The sequence below is a fragment of the Leptonychotes weddellii genome, chromosome 3, assembly GCF_054177405.1.
Source record: "Leptonychotes weddellii isolate Sample4059 chromosome 3, ASM5417740v2, whole genome shotgun sequence".
Lineage (NCBI taxonomy): Eukaryota > Metazoa > Chordata > Mammalia > Carnivora > Phocidae > Leptonychotes > Leptonychotes weddellii.
In genome coordinates, this window is record NC_138371.1 from 60540180 (window position 1) to 60558575 (window position 18396).

The window sequence follows — 18396 nt, forward strand, 5'->3', positions numbered from 1 at the left end:
AATATTTAAAAAACAAAAAACAAAAATGAATTAATGCAATCTATCACATCAATAGGCGACAAAAAGGAATTAATCATCCCATTTGTGTTTGATACTTACAACAGATTTCCTTTGTGGATAGCCTTTGTTTTCACCTTATAATGTGGAATGATTGTATTTTCAGCCTCCACAAAAATTTGATTCTGGGATAGGATGCTACTCCTCTCTAGGCAGATTCACAGATGAATTTGAATGTTTTCTGGATATCATGTCTTTGTCTTCCTTGGTTTTCTTTTCCTTCCCTTCCCTTCCCTTCCTTTCCTTTTTTTTTTTTTTTTTGGTTGAGGGGAGCTGGAATATATGCTCAAATGACTTTTCATAAAAGGACAGAGAGAATCTAAAATTTTGTTGGTTAGATTATCTGAAATACCTTTATTTGGTTCTCATACAAGATGTGATTTTCCAGCTTGGCTGGGAACAAAACTATAAAACAATGTTCTCTACACCTTTTGATATCCTTCCTTCCTTGTTTCCTACTAACACTTATTATTAGTAAGTCTGATGGTGATCTGATTCTTTTTTGTTTTCTTACCTTTTATGTTTTGAAATTTTATAATGCATCTCAATGTGTGCTCCTTTATATCATAAAGTGAATTTTTAGTGAGTCTTTTAATTTCTGGAAATTTTTCTTGTAACACATTTACTTTTTTTTTTTTCCCTTTGGGATTGATGCTCTTTTTCTTATCGTATTTTCATATCCTTGTGTTTAGTTCAACTTCCTAAGAGATGTCTTTAATTTTTCCTTTCAGGCTACTTATTTTTCCTCTGCTTTATGTATGGTTTATGTAATTTATGAGCACTCTTTATTATATTTTATTATTCCCCCAATATTTCCCATTTCCCACTTCATAGATGCAATATATTTTTATTTCTCCAGGATATTGATTATAGTATTTATATATTTACCTTAGCTCCATACATTGTCTTGATTCTTCATATTTACATTTATACTATTTTTGCATTTGGACTAGACCTAGGGGACCACTGTTCCAAATTGTAAGGTAGGGATGGAAAAGAGCAGGAGATATCTAGAAAAACTTTAAAGGGAATTCTAAATTAGGTTTGGACATTGGAATAATAATTGTTACTCATAGGCAGATCTAGTGAAGCAATTAAAAATATTAGCAATGAATATGTAAATCAGATGAGACTAATATTACCTGCAAATTCTATTAAATTTGGCATTATTTATATTTTTAATTTATATTGTTTATTATAGTTATATAATTCTATTAAATTTGTAATAATTCTATTAAATTTGTATAATGCTACTTGTTATAGAACTGCATTTTTTTCTTCCTCAAAATTTCATCCTATGATAATTCTTATTGTCCTTAGAATAGTTTAAAACACATACACACATACATACCCATACAGTGATCAGTTCCTCAGAAAACACTATCAGAAAAATCTTTTGAGTATATGTATATGTTCTTTTGAGTATATGCCCAAAATTGGTCATCAGAATGAATATATTTCTAATTATTATTACTGGTGGAGAAATTAGCATTGGGTGCTAGGGACTGGCAGAGTGAATGAACATTTAGTAAAGTAGTGGTGAGCAAGGATAATTTGGCTGTGACTAGAAAAAAAACATAAAAGTTCCTAGAAAATAGAAATATTTCATGACAGAAAACTTACATACTGAAATAGTAAAATGTCATGAATTTTCATTAAATGTGTGAATAGCAGTGGTCTAAATTAATAAAAGATCATTTCCTTTATGCTTCTCCAGGACTCAGTGCATATTGGTGTCATATGCATGGTGATATATGAAGTACTAGTTAATGTGTTCTTACCTCACTCCATATTTGTTTCATCTGTAAAATGTGTATAATTCTTCCTATAGGTGAGGGTTAAGTGAATATACTCAAAGTGCTTAGGAGAGTATCTGACACATAATACTGAATAAATGTTGGGTTTTGTTATTGTTGTTATTATTAATGAATTTCTTCACTATTACCTGAAGATCTTCCCTCCACCCACTCCCCTCCAAATTCTGGCCAGATACCAAAGCTATTATTTCGTAAGTGAAAAGAATCATCAGATTCTTGCATTTTAAATTTAAAAGGTTTTGGTCTTAAGTGTTATAAGTTGAATTGTGTCTACCCTCCTGCCAAAAAAAACAAAAAAAAAAAAGTATATTGGAGTCCTAATCCCCAGGGCCTCAGAAAATACCCTTATTTGGAAATAGGGTTTTACAGAGATAATCAAGTTAACATAAAAATCATTAGGGTGGACTCTAATCCAAAATGACTGGTGTCCTTATAAAAAGGGAAAATTTGGACACAGAGACAGGCATGCACAGAGGAAAGACTATGCCAAGAGATGTACGGAAAACAGCATGGAAAGATGGAAACAGAGACTGCAGTTATGCCACAGCCCAGGAACGTCTGGGCTACCAGAAGCTGGAAGAGATAAGGACAGCCTTCCCCTACAGGTTTCAGAAGGAGCGGGGCCCTGCTGACACCTTGACTGAGGACTTCTAACCTCCAGAACTGTGAGACAAGAAATTTCTGTTGGTGGGAGCCACTCTGTGTGGTATTTTGTTACAGCAGCCCTAGAAAACTAATACATTAGGCATAAGACAAAAAGATATGAGAGGAAAACTTGTGGATCCAGTTTACTACTGGCACAGATGGAAGAGAGATCCAAACAAAATTTTGGGGGGGCTGGAAAGGAACTTTGGGAAGAAGCAAGGGAGCCCAACCGAAGAGGGTCTCTGATGGGGCCCCCTACATAGCTTGCTCACCCAGGTTTAGCTAAACAGGTAGAGAGATGAGAAGTTGGAATATTCCAGGGTAGCAGAGATTGTGCCTCACTTGTCTGAAGCCCACAGAGCACCCATGCTCCAGGAGATGGAAACAACACAGAGATGGTGTGTGCAGTACCTCAGATGTGGGACTTATATCAGTCACTTACAGCCCAGAGTGACCCTGGAAGCCTGCTAGCTGTGTTCCTTCCTTCCCCAAGGACAGGAACAAAAGTTACCTGAGAGGAAGAGCTGACAAACCTGAGGTAGCTAATGCTTATGAAGAGGGGATGCTGCCATGCTAAATTGGATGGATGGTGTTTCTGGAACCAAAGGGGAATGCGGGCACGTTGGTAGATGTCCATGTGGAGGGATTTTGGTGCCCAAAAATCATACAGGATTCTACACCTCATTGGATGCCCACATAGAAAAGCAGGAGGCTGGGAACCATACTCTTCTTTCTCCACATATGTGAGCATTCCTGGACTTAAATCAATCCCTGTGTAAGAAGATGGAAGAGGAAAACTGTACATTGGTTTAGTATAAACTTGAAATCATTGGGAACAGCCTCAAGTGACTCAGTCTACCTCTAACTGACTAGATTTATTTTCTGCCATTAGGCAAAATGTGGCTGGAATTAAAAACAAAGTAAATAACACTCCTTGAGCACATAGCTTGAAAATATGGTACCTGCTATATTTGTCTCTCCATTATACGTAAGCTCCTTGATGGCAGGCACCGTATGTTTTTATCTTTGTCTTTTCAAAGCTAATACAGCACTTAACATATATTAAGGTGCTCCATCAATATGAATATATTTTAATTAATTAATGATAAACTAATAAAATTATAGTTGTTTGCTCTAAAGTAAATATAAAAAGTCAAATAAAATGAATAGCAGTTTCATGACAAACCTCTTTTAATAAACTGATAAAAATCATTTTCATTTTGCTTATGTATTGCATGCTTCAAGATTCTTATAAACAATGTTTTCTCAAGTATTTTAAAGACATAGATATAATTGATTTGAATTATCTCATGTAAGGTGAATTTAACTGTTCCTCATGTCATATACACACACCAAAATAATCCACAGATCTAACTTAGCTAGACCTTGCTAAGGTTTAGAATACCTTTCTACATTCAGATATTGTTTCTTGTAAATGTTTTACCAAAAGCAACACAAAAGACTATCAGTAAATGTGTATTACACTGTTCTTTAAGGAGTCAGATTACTCACTTGGAAAATAATCCATCCCGTGAGAAGAAAAAAATTTTCAGAAGACCAGCACAGACCACAAGAGAGATTTTTGCAGAACTCTACCTGCAGGGTGTAAGGTAATCTAAAAACGTAATTTTCAAACAGATATTTGTAGGTTTTATGTTCATTGTGGTAGTTTATGAGTGAATAACCTTTGTAAACTTACAAAATACTGGTGAGGTACAAATAAGTGAGTATGGGAAAGAGTCTCTTTGTACATACTCATATGCAGGGAGATGTTACATTTTACCTTATAAAGAATAATGAGGATGTTTTTCCTTTTGTTCAATTTTGTGTGTCTGCCAGTAGATGGCGGTACCATGTTGAGAGCTGTCAGCTTCCCACCCCCCCACCCCCCCCACAAAGCTGTTTTCTGATATATGTTGGGTACCATAGAGTGAATCTCAGAACAGGAAGCGGAGGCATAAGCAGAGAGGATTCTGGAAAGGTCTCTTTGTTTTCTTGTCCACAGAGAAAGCAAAGAAAAAAACACTGTAATTAATCTGTAAATCTCTGTGGCCAAAAATCTGAACAACTGCAGAGAAAGGCACCTTATACTCTAACCATCTTGGATACGGGGCTTTGTTATGCTGTGATCTGTCAAGCTCTGTTTTATCAGGTAAGCTGGCAAAACATTTAATTATCTGCACCATAGAATCTAGCCACCAGATCATTTTTCTTATTTTAAAATCATCTTCATGCTGCTATTTTTAACCTAATGCTGTTTTAATTTAAATTTCAGGAACCGAAGTCATCATTTGATGTGTACACTGCTTACTATTCCTTTATCTCTCAAAGGAAATAGAGCCTCTGTCTAGAAATGGTGACTTATGGTAGAGACTAGGCATCACTGATCTCGTGTTTTTGAGCCATGCAGATTGTTATGATTCATTGTATTCAAGGAAAATATTTTTTATTGCACAAAGCTGACCTAATGATTTCGTGGCTGTACATCACCTATTTGAATGTCCAGTGTGCCCAGTATTTTTTAAACATAAATGTATAGTGAAATTGGAACTATCATTCTTGTGCTTTAGTCTTTTATTTAACAGCTTTGGAGGGGCCATGTGTATAGGGAGTGATAACAATATAGAGGTATAATAATCTATTTTCATGGAGGGAAGAAGATAACCAATACTAACCACTAAAAAGAGATTTAACCTTTTAATAATAAAGTGATCCCTATATGCTCCATAATGTATTATTTCTTTTATATGTTAATATGTTCATTTTTATATTAAATATTTGTCTTTAAATTTATGGACTTAAAGGGTATTATATTTTCTTGATGAATTATCTCAGAAGCTTGATATATTTCTGTTTATTTTTTTCTGTGTAGATTTAACAACTGGTTATTATTATTATTAATTACCAGGGAGAGCCACTTGTGCCATAAAACAATTACTTACTTTATCTATAACATATATTTTCTGTAGTTTTCTTTAAAATATTTTAGAGCATAACCACAAGTGTTGCATTCAGTTAGCAATCACATACTTGGAATAAGAAATTATTGGCAGAAAATCTGTAGGTATTAATTGAAAGAAGCGTTTTAAATATCATAAAGTTCTTATTTTTTAATACAACAGGTGGTGTAATGTAGCATATGAGGACAAAGATAAAGGCATTAAGTGCTGGTAGGAATTTGCATGGAAAAATTTCAACACAAGCACTCCAAGTACTGTGTGTCCTATGTGAAATAAAGACCTCTGATTTTAACCTGGGTTTCCAGTCATTACTGGTCAAAATGGCCTAAGGATAGAATTTGAGTATTTAAAAGCAATTGTAATTTCTAATGATATGGCAAAATACTGATTTCTCAATATTTTACACTGAGTATCAATAATATTCCCCCTAAAAACATAAAGTAGTGGTTGCCTCAGAGAAAAGCCCTGAATCTTGTGTATTTCAGAAGAACTCCTACTATAGGATATGAAGAAAACTGTTTCTTTGAAAAGGGTTCCCAGAAATGGATGTTAATTGGCTTCAGTGTATTGTATATTTCATGCTTCTCTACAGGGGACTGAATTTGAGTAACTTTGTGCTATGTAAACACAAGAGCTGGTCTTGACTGAACTGTTTTACATTTATGAATGGGTGCTTATATTTTAGCCCTCGATATCAGCAATTTTTTCAGTATAGTTGCAATGATCTCTTATTTGTCTATATATGTAGTCATGATGTGAAGAGCATATGTACACAGAGTTCTTCACAAAACCGGCTCTTTGAAAAATTTTGGAAATCAAACCTGTTTTGATTAAGTGATATATCAAGTAAGTTTGGGTATCTTACTCTTTAGAAGAATCTAACAGTGACTTCATTTGTAAGAAAAATACTGTAATTTTTAAAGAAGATTTATTTATTTATTTTAGAGAGAGCACAAACAGGAGGGGCAGAGGGAAAAGGAGAGAGAAGCTCAAGCAGACTCTGTGCTGAGCGAAAAGGCCAACATGGGGCTCGATCTCACGACCCTGAGATCACGACCTGAGCCAAAACCCAAGAGTTGGATGCTTAACTGACTGAGCCACTCAGGCACCCCAAATAATACTGTAATTTAACGGTGTACTACAGATAAATAGGTTGAGCACTGAGCTGGAAGTCTGAGTTTCTGATTCAAGTTCTACTAATGAGCTTTATCACCTCAGAAAGGACACCATTTATCACTGAAGTGCATTTTCCTTGCCTGTACGGTTATTAGAATAAAAAATATATAAGGACACTTCTCATTTTTAAAATCTTATGATTCTAATTTACCTGGATTTTCACCAATTGATCTCTCAGCTTAACTGTGATATGATACATCTTTAACTCTTGTATATTGTATATTTATATTACCACTTGTTGTTGTATATTACCCCTAATGGTGCACTAAACCTGAAGATAGAAAAATAGAGCACTAGATGATCCCAGGGTCCTGGGATCAAGTCCCACATCGGGCTCCTTGCTCAGCAAGGAGCCTGCTTCTCCCTCTGCCTCCCTCTCTCTCTCTCTGATAAATAAATAAAATCTTAAATAAATAAATAAATATATATATATATATATATATATATATATATATTTAAAAAAGAAAAATAGAGGACTAGAGATATTTTAAAGGTCCTTGGCCAGTTCCTTCTGTGGTGGAAACGACCAGGAAGCAATATGGAGAAGTGAAGAAGAGCAGGGCTGACAGACTGAATCCTAGCTTCACTATTAAATGACAAAGTATTTAAACTTTCTAAGCCTCTATTACCTCACCTATAAAATAGGAATGATAGCACCTAATGCTGCAGGATTGTGTAAATAAATAATGTCTGTTCAGTGTTTATTATACATCCTGGGACATGACTGGATGGTCACCCTCCCCTCTTCCCCTGCCCCCCAATATTAGTGATGGTGATATAATATCTTCTACCACAACAGGAAGGACAGAATGAAACTGCCAAGAAATTCTGTAGCTGAAAAATGATAGTTCTCATCCTGGAAGAATGCCCTTGCTGAAACAACAACAACAAAAACAAATGTGCTCCCTATAATAATACCGATTAGTGCTAACATCCTGGGCATTTCCTGTGAGTTTAAAGAACTCTCATAATACCTTCTAAAAAACCATTCTTTGGCCCAATGATACATTATCATGGACTCCACTTCAAAGCCTTTCTTCTTTTTAACAAATTAGGGGCAAGGAGCTTTATTTCACTTGTGCCTTAACAGATCTACTTATCAGACAAAAGTCCTCTTTGAAGATTCACAAAGAAAATCTAGGTTTCACCGAGAACATTTAAATACCCCAAAATTTCTACTATGGCCATCAAATTACAGAGCCTAAATCCCAGAAATGACCAGGTGTGTTGGCTATGTGATCAACTCACAAACTCTCCTGCTTAAGTCCTATTAATGATACAATAAAAGGTGGAAAGGCAAATTGTGCCTAATGAAATTGTGGATATACTGCAAAATCCCTACTTCCCTCCAAATGTTTTCTCTACGTGCAGTTTTGTGCTCTTGACAGCTCTGTGCTCGTGGGATCTTTGGGAGCTACAGCTGGGATGGCCATTCAGCACCCCAGGCCTCCTAATCCTGCCCTTCAACCACCCTGGGCCTCTTTACACAGACTCAAGTAACTGCACTGTCATTTTCATCTTCATGGTAGCCAAGATTACTTAATGGGCTCACGACCAGACAGATGTGAGAAGGCTGAGAGTTTGGGAGGCTTAAAGACATTAAGGGAAGATTTCTCAATTACACCGTGCTCTGCCTGGAATTTGTTGGTTAGTCCGTCTTCCTTGATTCTAGGTAACTCCAGCTTTTGTGGTTCCTTATTTTTAGGGTTGAAATTAACTGAATGCACTCATAAATATAAGGATATGAAGACAAAGGTGCTTTTTTTCCCACTAAAGAATGAACACGTGACTAGATAGTGAAATTTCTTTGCATGAGTGCCTGTACAGATTACTTTTTCTCATTATCATTCATGTATAGGAACATTGTGAACTCATTGAAGGTTGGGAATTAGTGTTTTGTTTGGCATCTAAAAATATATTATTTATTCTACTTTAATATTGATGGTTGTTTTACAAATTCTCCAAGCTATGAAGATGAATTACCTACCTGCCCCTGAAATGTAATTTAAGATATTAACAGTACATTTCTGCACTTTCAGGATCTATTTTAAAATTTTGATTAATTTCAATTCTAAATTATCTTTGCTTCCACTTGAATTTTACCCCAGAAACAACTTTAATGGCAATTCAACATAGAACCTGGTATCTGAACTGTTACTTTTTGAGGTAGATTGTTGTTTGAGGTAGTTATAAAATTTGGGAAGGAGAAAAGCTAACTGGATTATTGCTTGTGTTGCAAGATCATATATTTATCTTTGATTAGCAAGCTACTTTTTAGTTCAGTTTTACTTGATGATATTTTTCACCCTGAGGTAACATTAACACATTCTTCGGATACATTTTAATGGAATATTAACAAGTGTAGATACCTATTTCAGAGCAGAATAGTGTTAATTTTCTTTTACTTGATAATATGGTAATAAAGAAAATCTGGCTCTCCTATTACGCAAAGACACGCTTTGTTCTATGAACTGCCTGACAAGTATCAACTCTCTGGGTACCTAAAATTTGAATCTACACCCAGATATATAATTAGCCACAGGAGAAAAATTCTTTAAAATCTACATGAATGCCTACTGGATACCACAAGTTTTAATGTGCCCTATTTATTGATTGATTGTTTTTTATACTCTACCTCTTTTCTTCAGGATTTGAAGTGATAAAGGACCTTATAGAAAGAATTTTAAAGACGTTTCATCCCAAGAATATGAATAGAGAACAACTGCAAAGTAACTTATAAGCAGGTTTACAATGTTAAATATATATATTCTGTACAAATACAGTGCATATAAACATATGCCAGGTGGTGGTTTGGGTAAGGGAATTCTCAGGGGTTGTTTCAGTTCAGAGAAACCTTTTAAAAGTTTGGAGTTATTTCTGTAATAATTCAATTAGGTTTTCATCCTTTCGGAGACTGCATATAGGGAGCCCTTCATGTGATTAAGCTCCGTGCTGGAGCAAAGTGAAAGAAATGATGGTCCTTAAATTATTAAACGGTGCTTGAATATTGTTTTATTCAAAGGGTGAATTCAAAGATGGGAAGTCACTCTTTAAATAACTTTGGCCATTTTCTGCCAAGAAGCTCACTTTGGGGAATTGTAATCTCCTAATATTCAGAATATTCTTACTCAGGTTGTACAGAACATTGTGTCCTTTTCCTTTCCCAAGAGCTCTGACTGGAATAATTCACTAAATCCCAATTATCACTGCTAAGTGACACTGTGCTTCTGATCTAGAACCCAAAATATTCTTGCATAGGGCTTAACAGGACACAGTTTAAGGGCTTAAACCTCTAGTTAAGAACCAGTCATCTGTTAGTTTCTCTGTCTCCCCAGTGTTTTTACTTGTGACATTTATTTTTCTCCTTGTAAATTATTTTTGTTTTACCTAATGAAGTGTTGAGCACTTTCTTTTCGTGGAACTTGTATCATGGTTGGAAATTACCTTGTAAATAAATCTTAGGGAAACAACTCCAAATTTCTACATGGGCAGAGTAGGTAAGAAAAAGAGTGAAGCCAGCTAGGTTGAGACTACAGAACTGAACAGCCTTAACAACCATATCCTTTCCAAGGAGGGAAAGCTCCATCTTAGGGCTAGGAGACTGATGAATCAAACAATTTTTCCAAAGAAGCTAAAAATCCAGATTTTTATTAGAAATCTCCCTCTTGTTAAATGCTGTCATCTATTTCAAATTATTTACAATACTGGATAAATCCAACAAAACATACCTACAGGCAGGATACAGCCAAGGGAGTTTGGCCAGGTTTTTTTTTTTTTTTTTCCTTTTGCCAATCCAACCAGTATTTTTACCAGTGAGGAAAAATAAACCTGATGGAAAGGAAATGGCTTGAATGCATTTTGAGGCAACAGCCACAATAACATTCATATTTCATATCTACTACTCCAGGCCTCAACCAACCGCCTGCGATTTTCCTATTACATTCATTTCAAACCCTTGAATATCCTATGCATTACCTCCCATATTTCTGTTTTTCCTGCTGATATTTAAGTCACCAAATTTTAATTATCATCATAGATCCTTTTTACCCCAGTTTTGTTGCTATTAGTGCTTCCCTTGCTGTCATTATCATGTTACTGATATGATAGTTGATATAATATGTAATATTCCCACTTCTGCCCTGTTCTGAAACTACTGAAATCTGTCTTTAAATTAAAATTCAAAAATCGATCCTTTAATGATATTTACCTATTCTTGAGTCCCAAATAGCCTCAAAGTTCTCAAATATCATATTAAATGATCTTTAATCATAGCCAACAATGATTACAGTTCAAGTAAATCCATTCTTAATGTTAGTTTTCAACCATTGTGTTGGGCTCCACTATCAATCTTATATATCTATACCGAAAATTAAAGTATATTATTATATCAACATTGGAAGAACAGACAAAAGTATAATTCACAATCACATTGCATTCTCTTTCATTGACATAAAAATTTGGTAGTATTAGATAAGAATACAAAACAGATACATGCGCCTGGAATGAGAACTTCTTGACCAGTAAATGGAAAATCAGAAAAAAAAATGAGAAATTACAAAAATTAGATTTTTAAAACCTCACTAATAAAAAATAACAGAAGAAAAGAACAGTTGAAGGGAAATAGATATGCAAACATTCTGAGAGAAAAGAGAAAAGGCACAACATGATAAGCTTTGGCTGCACACTGGATTCACCTGGGAAACTTAAAAAAGAGCAATGCTGGCTCCATGTTAGACCAATTCAATTATATTCTCTGGGGCTGAGCCTGGGTATCAGTGTTTGTTTAAAAGCTCTGCTAGTATAGTTCAAATATGTGGCCAGGTTTGAAAACGAGCTGACTAAAGGAAGGCAGAGAAAAATAAGAGAAGCTAATGAAAGGTTGGCTAGTGAAGTAAAAGATAGCCGAGAAATGACTTTCAAAATAATTTTAAAATTCTAGTAAGTGGAAGTGTGTTAGGTAAAGAGACTATGCAAATACTTAGGAAAATAGCAAAAAATACATTCGTGTCCTATTTCTTCCTTGGTTAGAAAGGCTGGTATTTATTCTATATGTTTAAGCAGTTTTATATTTCAAATCTCCAATTTCCTACCCTTACCTCTATTTGAAAGTTGACCCAGCTGCTGGCTATGGTATATTTTGCAGACTAACAATGCAAACAATTGTGCATGCTCAGAAATAAGCACCTGTGAACTACAATTTGTACAACCAGAGATTCGCTCTCTTTTTATTCTGTACCTCATAAATTGCTCCTTTGAAAATTAAGTCTTAAATAATCAAATAAGAGTTTCGATTGAAAGATACTCTTTGAATGTCCAGGTCATCCAACTGGAAACAAAACATTGATTTCTAATTTCTGAAACTGCTACTGTGGCAGACTGAGAGGAAAGGCAGATCTGTAAACCAACAAATTTCTTAAAGTCAAAACACATTTAAAAGTGTATTTTCAGAAAGTGATATTTATAAGAAAGAAATGAGTTAACCTAATAGCTAAGTGGAATTAATAATTAATTGCATTTCTTAAAAGGAATTCCATTACCAAGGTGAGTCAGCTTTTTCAACTCTTTAAGAAGACATTTGCAGGGTTAACACCCCAGTTGCTTTTTTATGTTGGCTTCTTGCAGCGCAGTCCTTTCCACAGCTGGGAGGAGACTGCGGTAGCCTTTAATAAAACAATCTTCTATGTCCTCCAGGGCAAATTATATCCTAAGTCTTTCCTCTAGATAAACATCATTTAATATTTACTACTTAACTCTGCTTTCTTTACAACCTCTACCATTCTGTCAACCTGTTCAGTAAAATTACCCCATGGAGAAAAGATCTGTTAAATCTCAAGATGAGAATATCCATATTTTAAGTCAGGAGGCTGGTGCTTCTACAGTAAACAGAAGAAATACAATATTATGTTTGAGGCTAGATTTATGATGGATGTCTGTGAAACAGTGCCTGGGTTCGTAAACTGGGATCGGATCATTTACTTAAAAACAATTGACATCTTATCTTTATATACAAAGTACTTGGGTAGAAAACAATGAAAATATAAAAAACAAACCAGTGAAATGTTAATAAGAATTAAAGCCTGAACCAGAGAAGAAATGTTTTTCAGAGAAGCCTCACCTTAAATTATTCAGTGAGTATAGAAAGTAAAAAATTTATTGTTGCTATAAACATTCCCTCCACCAACATGGTGACAACTGTGATAACTAACTTGATTCTTTAGGGAAAAGCATTTCAACTTGTCATTCAAAATCATTTAGTACAATTGAAAAGGGAAAGGGTAATGCTTAGGAGTAAATAAAAAACCGGCAGAGCACATCCAAATCATGATGCAGGTCTTTATGCAAATTAACACAAAGGAGTTAAACTACACGACCAAAGCCAAAAAAGTGAACTCTCTCTTATACCTTTGTTAGACACGTTGTTTACTAGGTGTCTTAAAATTATTCTGAGTCACTGTAAGGCACGTTTCTTTTAAACATCCATTAAACGCACAATAGCGATGATACGTCTCAGACAACAATCTATGAGATCAATTTAATCATAAAATAATACACATTTTTTCAACTATCCATATCTCTCAGGAAAGCTAAATTTAGAGACTCTTATGCCTGAGAAAATACTTTCTATTTATTCTCTTAAATTCTTCCCGAATAAAAAGTTTCAGGGCTAAATATTTAAAGCATAAAAAGGCACACTTAATGTGGGGACTCTGTACCTTCACAACCAGTTTTTTGTAAACCTAGAACGGCTCTAAAAAAAGAGATCTATTAATTTTTTTTAAAAAGGGGGGGTCACTTGAAGAATTAGTGAATTCAATGCCCAATATTGCAGAAGCAATTTTATCAGAATCCTGAATGACCCATGTCTTTGAGGAGATAATTCAGGGGGCACACCTGGAACACTGCAGGAACATCACAGATTCCGGTTCAGTCCTTTCTAGCATCTTCTCCCTTTAGCTTTTACATTTCTCCTCATGATCGTTGCCCTTTCTAGCCAGGGTCTTACTTGCTAGATGTTCCACCCTGGGTAGAACCAGGATGGACAGGCTACACCCATCTTGGCTCTCATTAGCAGTTTGGTTGCTGCAAATCCTTGCCTGAAATACAAGTTTGCATCACATGTAATTTTTTCTTACCTGTGGCGTTCTGGTTGTCTTTAGCCTCAACAGAATTGATCACTGAACAGCATCCTTCCTGCCTTCACATGCAGAGACCTTCCACTGTGTGTTCCTACTGCAGTAAGTGGCATCATTGACACCTGAATCAGGGCAGTGCACACAGGCCCTTGCTCTAATTTTGGTGCCAATGATGTGCTCAGTGGCTGGGGGGAAAAAAAAAAAACGCTGACATTTTGGGACCTGAATTCAGATCCTAGAAAAAAATTTTCAGCTTCTCTTTACTTCAAAAGCCCCTATTTTGGCAGGGTTGGGAGGGAATTTAACCAAGTGACTTGTCATATTCACTGAAAATTAGACAAAGTTTTGTGAGTTTTTAAAAAAACTTCTATTTGTATAAATTTCTCATCTAGGAAGAAATTACATGTATAAGAATTACATGAAGAAAATACATGAAGAAATCATGTACACAGAATTGAATATCTAGAGTTGAAAGGATGTGAGGGATATTTCTTTTCAGCAACCAACCGCCCAGCTATGCTGTACTCAAGGCATTCATAGTATTTGTTCATCAAAAACACGGTTTTAATCTGAGCAAGCTCATAGTTCATCAAAGTATTCTGAAATGAAGATAGCCTCTAATAGGTATAGCGCAGCCTAGCTCAGTTACATGATTAGTCTAGTATTCAATAGTCCTTGTTCAGAGTACAGGACTATTGTTGTACCTATCATTCTCTCCCAGAGGGATGGATGTTGGAGTGTATCTGGTACAGAGTCCCAGAGTCTGAACACTGGAACTAGAGCTTTAGAAACAAAAGAGGCACTGCAAATGAGCTAGTCAATTTTCCTCCTCTCCCTCTCTTTTGTAGATGTGGACAATGAACACCTAAGATGTTGAGTGTTCAATATGTCACAGCAAGTGATGGCAAACACAAGTCTAGAATACAGGTTACCTGAATTGCAGCTTCCATTCCCCTCCTGTTTTCCTCCCTCTCTTCCTTACCTTTTCATTAAATCTTGTTTCTAAAAAGATTGAGCACATCAAACTTTTCCATTCTGCTGGATTGTCTTCTGTGGCACCATCTGAGAGTGATCAGAGTGTATGGCATTATAATCATCTATTCGTGGGGCATGGGTAATTAGAGAAGGTCCCTCAAATGGCTGGGTTCTGACGGATGAAGAATCACATGACAGCCAAAACTCAGCCCCACCTAAATCAACCTGTGCTCCAGCGGAGTTTACCAGTAGAAGGGATCTGAAGGCAGTGATTACAACCTTTCTGCTCCAGGCTAGATAAATCTCAATCCTCTGTATTTTAAACCTCAAAGGAATGCAGGTAACATGTAGAAAAGTAAGCACCACCCTCTTGAATGAATGCAAGTTGTACCTCAAGATCCTAGTTCTAAAGTTCCCTCAGGTTGCCAAGTGAAAAAGGCAATCAACTCTTAACACTCGGTTGTGAAAACAGTGTGCTGTCATTTTGATTACAGTCAGTAAACAGTCTGTGGTTGCCTGGAAAGAAGCTGCCTAAAGCACAAGGCACCAGCAAGCAGTAGGAGAAACGTGGCTGAGGGCAACTCAGAGGCCTCTCTGTTATGGCCAAGGTGGCACTGATGTTACCCCGATGTTATAGATCAAGGATTTATTACTGGTCTGAGAATGCTGTTTGCTTTCTGTTTGCCATGATGCCAATTTATTTCAAAATAGAAAGCTTTCTATAATTTTGCTAGATTCATATTGAAATGTGGTTTCCTCTCCAGAAACACATGTGCTGCAGGCACACACCCACACAAAATGTTTGCTTATGGACAAAGTAACTTTTTCACTATAGTGTTTCTTGGTCCCAAATCCTATGACTTAAGGACAAAAACAACAATCTGACCAAGTAAAACAGAAAAATTATCCATCCAGAGACAGCCCGCCACCCTTTTTGAGCATCAGAATAGGGGATTGCCTCCCTTTTTAACTCATGTGTTTGTTGATGGGTTTCATCACTTGGAGGAGGATTGGGGGGGTAGAAGAAAGGGATATATCAGATCAGCACTATTCAACAGAAATATAATGAGACCCAGAACATACTTGGAAATTTTCTAGGTGCTGAAAAATAAGACAAAATAAACAAGTGAAATTAAGGTTATTGATGCTATGTTTTATTTAACCCAACATGCCCAAATACTATCATTTCAAGATTTGGCACTAGCCACATTTCAAGTGCTCAACTCCTGCATCTGGCCAGTGGCTACCACAGTGGACAGGGCATTTGTAAAATTTGTAACTTCTTGCTTACTGTAGTAGCTAGTCAACAAAATCCTTATTGACTCAAGGAATTTAACAGTAATGTAGAAATATAGTAATCCTTATTCCTCAAGGAATTTAACAGTAAATGTAGAAGCAATAAGGCACATCCTTAAGAACAACAGAAGATAGAATATTGTAATTATTATATGAATTTTAGAAACAATATGTGTGTGCTCTGGGAGTTTAGAGGAATGCAAAATCACTTCTGACTCTGGAGTGAAGGTAGGATTTTAACAGGCAATGACTGGTGGTGAATGATATTTCAGGCAGAAGGAATGTTTTTGAAAGCCCAAGGCCAAAGACTGGGAATTTTCAGGGAACGGCAAATAGATGAGTTTGACTAGAGAAGAGCATATATATATAGGAAAGTATGTAAGATGAAACTGCAGAAACAGATGGTAAAGTATTTTTAGAGAGAGAGAGAGACTTTGATTACTTTTTCTAAAGAAAAACAACACTGGATTTGGTAGCACCATTTACTAGCCATGTAATCTTGGACAAGTTACTAATCCTCTCTGGACCTTATAGCTCCTTTATCTGCAAAATGAGGGCAATAGTCACATTTATCTCATAGGGTTATTGTGAAGATTAAATGAGCTAATCAGTGCCTATCGTATAGTAAGTGTTTAATGTCCTTTATTATCATTATTATTACTTCTCAAAGATACTTTGGAGTGGGGAATTCTTTGAGTGAAGCATTCAGTCTTCATTTTGCTTTGTTTTAAAGACAGTCTAGTAAGCTTAGCCTATTTATACAACTATCTTTGAGGTAAACAAGATTTCAATGCATGCAGTTTGATCTAGATTAAACAGGACTACATAATTAAGAAATATAGTATCCATAGAGAATTTGGCTTTCATTGCTGTTTTTATTTTTGTTTGTTTGTTTTATCGTGTTAATGGTTGCGTGATACAAAACTAAGTTACTTTATTTACTTGACCAATCCCCTATTAGCAGTCATTTCAGTTTTTTCTAGGCTTTGTTATTATAAAATGTGCTGCCATAAGTAGAATACAAGTCTTTCTAAAGAGTACTTGTAGGTTGAAATAAAAATTACTAAATATTGGGGGGAAACCAAAATTAAAAATCTGTTTATTCAAAAAATGTCTGCTGAGCACCTACTATGTGTCATACACTGTTCTAAGCACTTGGGATTCATTGGTGAACAAAATAGACCAAAAAAGGCAGATATTCCAGCCCCTGCAAGGCTTATGTTCTACCCAGGGGAGACAGAACATGAATAATAAACATTACAAATACGTAAATTATGTAGCACATAATAAGGTGATAGTGTTTTAGAAACCAACAGAATGGGGTAAGAAGCTGGAGGGGAAGCACAGTAGGTCTCTTTGAGAAGGTAAACATTTGGCCAAAACCTGAGAGAGATGAGGGAGTTAGGCATTCATCTACCTAAAGAAAGAACATTCCTGAGAGAGGGAACAGTGTATCTGTGCCTGGCAGGTGCAGAGGACAGACAGAAGCCAAGCAGGCTAAGAGGCAGTGAGGGAGGGGGAGAGCAGGAGGAGATAAGTTCAGCTAGGTAACTGTAAGCCCGTATCATAAGGCCTGATAGGCAACTGTAAGGAGTTTGGCCTTTTCTCTGGGTAACTCCTAAAGGCTTCTGGTCAGAGGAATGACATGATTTGATTTCCATTCTTCCCAAATTGCTCTGCCTGCTGGTGAAAATAGGCTGGGAGAAGGGAGACAGGAAGCTATTGCAGGCTTTTGTGAAATACTGCCATAAATCATTCCAAGGTTCTGGGTTCAGATGAATTATACCACAAGACATTAAATGAATGAACAAATGAGACTGAAGAAGCTATGACTGTCATCTCTGAGAGATCCTAAAAATGAGAGCAATATTAATGGCACATATATTTCTAACTTAAAAAAAAATAAAATAAAATTATGGTTTCTGTAAACCAGTCATTGTCAATGTGTGATTCCTAGGGCAGAAGCACCAGCATGTGTACTTGTTAGAAATGCAAAATTGGGGGCCTCACTCCCATCTATAGAATCAGCTACTCTGGGGTAAGGCCTGGCAAGCTATGTTTAAACAAAAAGCCTTCTAGGTAACTCTGATGCTAACTATGAAGAACCACTACTATAAACTTAACTGGTGAAAATAGATGGACTGACAGTTCCTTTTCAATTTTAGGATAGTGGGTTTCCCAGTTCAGTTTTTAACAATTATTTTCATAATAAAATTAAGTATATTCCTTGAGAAAAATAATTCATTTGTAAGAAGCATAGACTCATGCTTATGAACAAATAAATCTTTTAAATCATGGAGAAAATTTTGACATTTATTATATACCATCTCTTTATAA

General features: G+C 35.8%; 1 protein-coding gene across 1 annotated transcript in view; it reads left to right on the forward strand.

Moving 5' to 3' along the window:
• Nucleotides 1-4454: 4454 nt before the first annotated feature.
• The window catches only part of LOC102729343 (sodium channel protein type 3 subunit alpha), a 112020-nt gene continuing 98078 nt past the window's right edge, over nucleotides 4455-18396 (forward strand). Inside the window, exon 1 of the mRNA XM_081814277.1 lies at nucleotides 4455-4671. The gene's annotated coding sequence lies outside the window, so the exon portion shown is untranslated. The remainder of the gene's footprint in view (nucleotides 4672-18396) is intronic.